Source organism: Solanum dulcamara, chromosome 10 (assembly GCF_947179165.1).
Source record: "Solanum dulcamara chromosome 10, daSolDulc1.2, whole genome shotgun sequence".
Classification (NCBI taxonomy): domain Eukaryota; kingdom Viridiplantae; phylum Streptophyta; class Magnoliopsida; order Solanales; family Solanaceae; genus Solanum; species Solanum dulcamara.
In genome coordinates, this window is record NC_077246.1 from 31,479,089 (window position 1) to 31,485,774 (window position 6,686).

Genomic DNA, 6,686 nt, shown 5'->3' on the forward strand with positions numbered 1-6,686 from the left:
ACATGAGGACTCACTAACAATACAATAATTATAGCTCTAGCCATGAGCGGGAGGTGGATGAACACGATCGTCGGACTCTACATTATGATACAATGTAGGCAAAAAGTATGCATTAGTACATGGAATGCACTAAGTATGTGAGAAGATGCAAGAACAATAAACATAGGACATAGCCAATATGAATCATGAATGCAAGACCAATATCATTAAAACATGGGTAAAGTCGTGCGAATAATAAAACATTTATCTCATTGGTCAATGAATTAAAACATCACAATCATCATAAGAACTTACATATGTGATAGATAATCCTAACCGACATTAAGACCATGTGAGCTATTACATGGAATCCGATGATCCCCACATCGAGAAGGGGGGAGGCTACTTACCAAGGTAAGATCCATCCAATCATTATCATTACCATATGCTATATGTGGATCCACTAGCTAGGAATATTGAAAAACCTACGGTGGCAATGTATTTTAAGAGACTAGAGGTTGGTACTAGGGCTTAGGTGAAGACCCCACCTCAAGGTCCACTCGGTGCTAAGTAAATCATTCCACGAAATACATACCATGTTATAATCATAAATCATACTTGTAATAGTCATAAGATTTTCATAATCATAATTCATAAAAACTTATTCATAGGAATAGCTCATTATCATGCAATTTATGTAATGTGGGTGTAGGCCTCCCACAAAACATGTTTAAGGTCTTACGACACCTTCGTCATTATGAATCTTAAGTCACTCTTCCATTAGAGTATTAAGTCACCTTTTAGGATCTTATGTCACCCTTTCATTATGATCGTAATTCACCTTCAAGGATCTTAAATCACCCTTTCACATAACTTGCTTAAAACATCACTAAAGCATTATTCATAACTTTGCATAAAGCTTCTTTAATCTCATTCATAAAGCTTGAATTGAAATAACTTGAAAATCATGATCATATTTCATAAATCATACTTGAAACTAGCATATAGCACGTGTCATTAAAATTCATCTTGAAATCACACAATATGATGTGAATTACGCATAATTAGGCTAATAGCATAGGTACATATCATAATTGAGAAGACCTAATACAAATCATGAAATTAGGGCTTTTTTGATTGAAGAAGTTATAAGATAATTGAGAAGAAACTTTTGGGATTCCATGGATGAAAGGAACCTATGGATGAAGTCTAACATACCTTGACCTTTGTGAACCCTAAATTAAAAAAAATGTATGCTTGACATTGAAGAAGGTCTCTTGAATTGCTTGAGAAAGAAGAAGACTCTTGAGAGAATCTAGGGTCAGAAGACTTTAGGTTTAGAATACTTTAGGATACTTAATTGGTAAGAATCTAGTCCCAAAAATTATCCATATTCATTAACCTAATTTGGGGAAAAGACTAAAATAACCCCAGCTTAAAACTGAATTCGGAATCAAAATTGGCAATCACCATGGACTGTTGTGGGCAATACGGTCCATGGTCCCTTCTATGGTGAGGGAGTTGGGATTTTCTAAAAATGAGTTTTGAAGGTTGCCTACCACGAGACCCGCCACGACCCATTATGGGCATAGCGGTCCGTGGTGGTCTTTTGTGGGGGTAGACTTGGACTCAAGTTTGAGGGTCTCTGCAAAGGTGTCCACCAAGAAGAGCACTACAACTCGTGATGCCCACCACAACCCATAGTCCCTTTCCTGCAGGCTTAAGTTTCAGAATCTCCACCACAGTGGATGGCCTTCCTGTTCATCACCTAGTGCCAAACGCTGCATTTTTCTGTGAACTCATATTTTGATCTTCGTTTTAGGACTTTCCAACTTCTGGGGTCTTACAATATCTCTCTCCTTGGAATATTCATCCTTAAAAAGAACTCAAGCTAGTCTGAATGGCATAGGAAAGGAACATAGCAGCCCAACATGAATGCAAAACTTCTTAATAATGCATAAAAAATTAAACCTTTAATCTCAAGCTAAAAAAATGACTTTAAAATTTATTTCATGAACATGAATGCAAATGACACCATGAGAACAACTGAAGCACATGATTTGGGCTGATCGGATCATGAATGAATTAAATACCTCAACTAGGCACAAAATGAAAGAGATGAGAATATCGGGAAATCATATTAGCTTTGGCTTCCTATTTAGCGCCCATAATCTCTATGTTCATGTATAACACTTTAACTAAAGCTATTTCTTTGTTCCTCAACGTCCTATCTTGCCGATCCAAGATTTCAATCAGAACCTCTATGTATGAAAGACTCTTTTTAACTTCAATGTTATCTAATGGCACAATGGAGCTAGGATCACCAATAAACTTCCTCAACAAGGGAACATGGAACACTGGATGCACTGATGCCAAACTAGAAGGCAAATCCAACTCATAAGCCACCTTACAAATCCACCTTAAAATCTGATATGGTCCAACAGAGTGGGGAATCAACTTTCCCTTCTTACCAAAACACATCATACCCTTCATGGGTGATATTTTTAATTAGATCCAATTATCAACCTCAAAATCAAGTTCTCTTCTTCTCACATTCGAATAGGACTTTTGTCATCTTTGGTCTGTCTTTAATCTTTCTCTAGTGAGTCTAAATTTCTCTATAGACTCAAGTACCAAATCGAATCTAATCAAAGCAACTTCTCCTACCTCGAACTAACCAATAAGAGATCTACACCTCCTACCATATAAAGCCTGAAATGGAGCCATCTCAATGCTATAGTGATAAATATTATTATAGGCATATTCCATCAATGGCAAATGATCATCCCAATTCCCTTTAAAATAAATAACTCATGCTCTCAAAATATCCTTTAATGTCTAAATGGTATGCTCGGCTTGACTGTCCTCTATGGGTGAAAGGCTATACTAAGCTTCACTTGAGTACCAAGACCCTTTTGGAAGGATCTCTAAAACTGAGTACGTCGATCCGAGATGATCGACAATAGAATACTATGAAGCTTGACCAACTCTTAGATATACAATCTAGCATAATCCTCGGCTGTAAATGAAATCTTAACAGGAAGAAAATGAGCCAACTTAGTCATCTGGTCCACAATTACCCAAATAGATTCATATTGCCTAGTAGTACGAGGCAAACCAATAACCAAGTCTGTATTCAAGGCTTCCCACTTCCAAGTAGGAATATCAATGTCTTGAGCCGAACCTCTCTGTTTTTGATGCTCAACCTTCACTTGTTGACAATTTGGAAATTTAGCCATGAATTCCACAATATCCCTTTTAATTCCATTCTCCCAATACACTTTCCTCAAATCTTGATAATTACTCTAACTATAATCTTAAAAAAATATCAAATCTTTCAAGCCATTAATATTTGGAACACGTAACTGGACTTGACATCTCAACACAGTATCTCCCTCTTTAAAGAAAGCCTCAATGGGTTTTTCGGCAACCACTTTCGTCAATTCAACCAAAGAGGGATCACTATCTATTTTTGCCTTTACATCTGCCAAATTGTATGATTCAAAACAATTTTGCAAAATAACACCACCATTTTCGGAATCAACTAATTGAATACTATCACAACTCGACCTAGGGCCTAGTCGTAACATAAAGATTAAAAATCCAAAGGGCTCCAACCAAGTATATTGTACATATCATAAGCATACATAAGGTAAAGTAAAAGTGGAAACATCATAAGAGAGACTAAGTCATGAATTGAAATTTAGAGGGATACATGACAACATAGACTCAAAACATTTGTCCAACTAGATTCCCCTACTCATGAATATGGGCGGGGGATAAGACATGTACCTATCTCACCCTCTATATAAAACATAGAAAAAGTATTTGAAAATAATGACTAACTCGATAACTAGTCTCTGATGAATGAGGACTCACCACAACCGTTTGATAGAGAAGCTTAACTAGCCACATAGATGAGTGTGATCTTCAACCTCAACCCCTACATTATGAGACAATGTAGGAAAAAGTATGCATTAGTACATTGGAATGTAATAAGTATGTGGGCGTGAAATGAAATGTAAATCATGGAGTGTAATGGTCAAGTAAATCACATGGTAAGATGAGATAAGTAAAGACATGAGAAAATCATATTGACCAAAGCATTTAAAAAGCATAATTTAAAATCATAGCATACATAAGAGATCATACATATGTGCGATAGAAACCATAACCAACAATAAGACCATGCGAGCTATAACATAGAAACCTAGAGTCTCCCCATACAACAAAGAAAAAGGGGAATCTACTAGCCAAGGTAGATTCTACCCCACTTGGCGGGTCATACATATGCTATATGTGGATCCACTAACTAGGACATGAAGTCAATCCCATGGTGGCACGTAGTTATGAGATAAGAGACATTATATAAGGACCCCGTACTTCGACCCCCCACCTCAAGTCCACATTCGGTGCTAAGTCAAATCCCACAGAATACTTACATAGCATAGAAATTGAAATTTCATATATAATAGATATTATCATTGGTTTGAAATCATGGAGTAGCTCATTTTCATAAGATACTTGTAAGGTGAGAATTTTCCTTTCATCATTACAATTATATTTGCATAATTCATATCGTTTGACCTTAGGTCAACATATAGGGCCCTAAGTCACCTTACTTCATAAATTTCTTGAAAATCGTCCTTCGAAACATACTTATAGTCCATGATCATAATTGAAATATATAATCATAATTCATACTTGAAAATTCATGATCATAGCTTATACTTGAAATTTAGGATAAGACATGAATGCATGATCAATTAACTTGAAAATTATGAAATTGACTTGAAAACATGCATGATCATACACATTATATCTGTCCATACATAATTCATATAGATAATATCATTAGGAAGTATAATTGAAAATACTCATAATCTTCATCATGAACCCTAAAGATCAAAATAGGAGAAGTCATGGAAAAACTCTTCAATTTAATGCAATAACCATTAATTTATATCAAAATAGACTCATGATCATACGTTGCATCAAAATTCATGCAATAGGAATAGAGATCATAAAACCCATAAAATACCAAACTTTAATTTGATAGAAAACCTTGAGAAATTGATTGGGCTTCATGGATGAAAGAATCCATGAATTAATACTCGCATACCTTAAGTGAAAACACCAATTAATTTGTAAAAACTTGAGAGTTTTGATGGAGAGCTTGAGTTAATTTAGTTGAAGTCTTCAATGGAGTCCTTGAGAGTCTTTTGTAAAGAGAGAAATATTTGAGAAGGTGAAATGTAGAAGAATGAATAAAATTAGAGGTTTTGGTTAATTTATAGAGTTGAATTAGGTCCTAAAGAAGTCTAGGTTCATTTGCTAATAATTTAGAAAAAGTCTAACATGCCCTTACTAAAAACTATTTTCGGCCATGAAATATCATCGCCAGGTCCACGACGCAGACTTGTCGTGTACCTTACTATTTTGAGCAATTCTTTTCAAAATCTATCTTTTGATATATGGGTCCTATAAATCAACCAAAACTATTTTTCCATAGGTTTTGAACCTGATCGATATTCTGGACTCGAATTTCTCAAAAAGATTAAGGATGATGCATTACTTGAGTGGCCTATTCCCAAGGGATTCTTAAGGAACTTATGATCATTTTGAGGGATGTTACAATATCTCTCCCATGGGAACATTTGTCCTCGAATGAGATTAAACTAATATGGCAAGTACATGAAAAAAGAACTAACAACCCAATATGAACATGAGGACACTTCGAAAAAAATGCATCGAACATAGTCTTTGAGAAATTCATTTTCATTAATCATGCATGCATATGAATGACATAAAAAATTGAAATGTAGGAGTTTAATCGATTTGATCATGAGCACCTTTAGGCTTAAGTAGAAGGAAAGAGATACGGATAATGCTTCATCAAGTCTAATTCTGCTTCTCACGTAGAACTCTTTACTTGTTGATTCCTCTTTAACACTTTTATGCATGCAACACCTTTATTTCTTAACTCTTCACTTATTGGTCTAAAATCTTAATCGGGACCTCCTCATAGGTCAAATTCTCTCCAATACTTACATTCTCCATTAGCACAATAGAATTTGGATCACCCAAAAATTTCCTTAACATTGACACATAAAATACCGGATGAACCAAAGCCAACTTAAGTTGCAAGTCTATCTTATATGCTACTTTGCCAATGCGCTTCAATATCCTATTGGGTCCTATATATCTAGGGCTAAACTTTCCTTTCTTACCAAACTGCATTACCCCTTTCATAGGTGAAATCTTCAAATATATCATATCATCCACATCAAATTCAAGCTCTCTCTTCCTAGTGTCCGAATAGGACTTCTAATGACTTTGATCCATTTTCAATCTTTCTCTTATGAGCCTTACTTTATCCATCATATCAATTACAAAATTTGGACCAATCAATGCCATCTTACCTACTTCAAACCATCCAACCGCAGACCTACATCTTCTCCCGTACAAGGATTCAAAATGAGCCATTTGGATGCTAGAGTAATAACTATAGGCAAACTTAATCAATGGAAAATGGTCATCCCAACTTACTTTAAGAACAATCACACATGCCCTTAACATATCCTCCAAGGTTTGATTTGTACTTTCGGCTTGTCCATCGATTTGAGGATGGAAAGCGGTACTTAGCTTGACTTTAGTACCAAGATCTTTCTGAAATAAATTCCAAAAATGTGAACTAAATTGAGTAC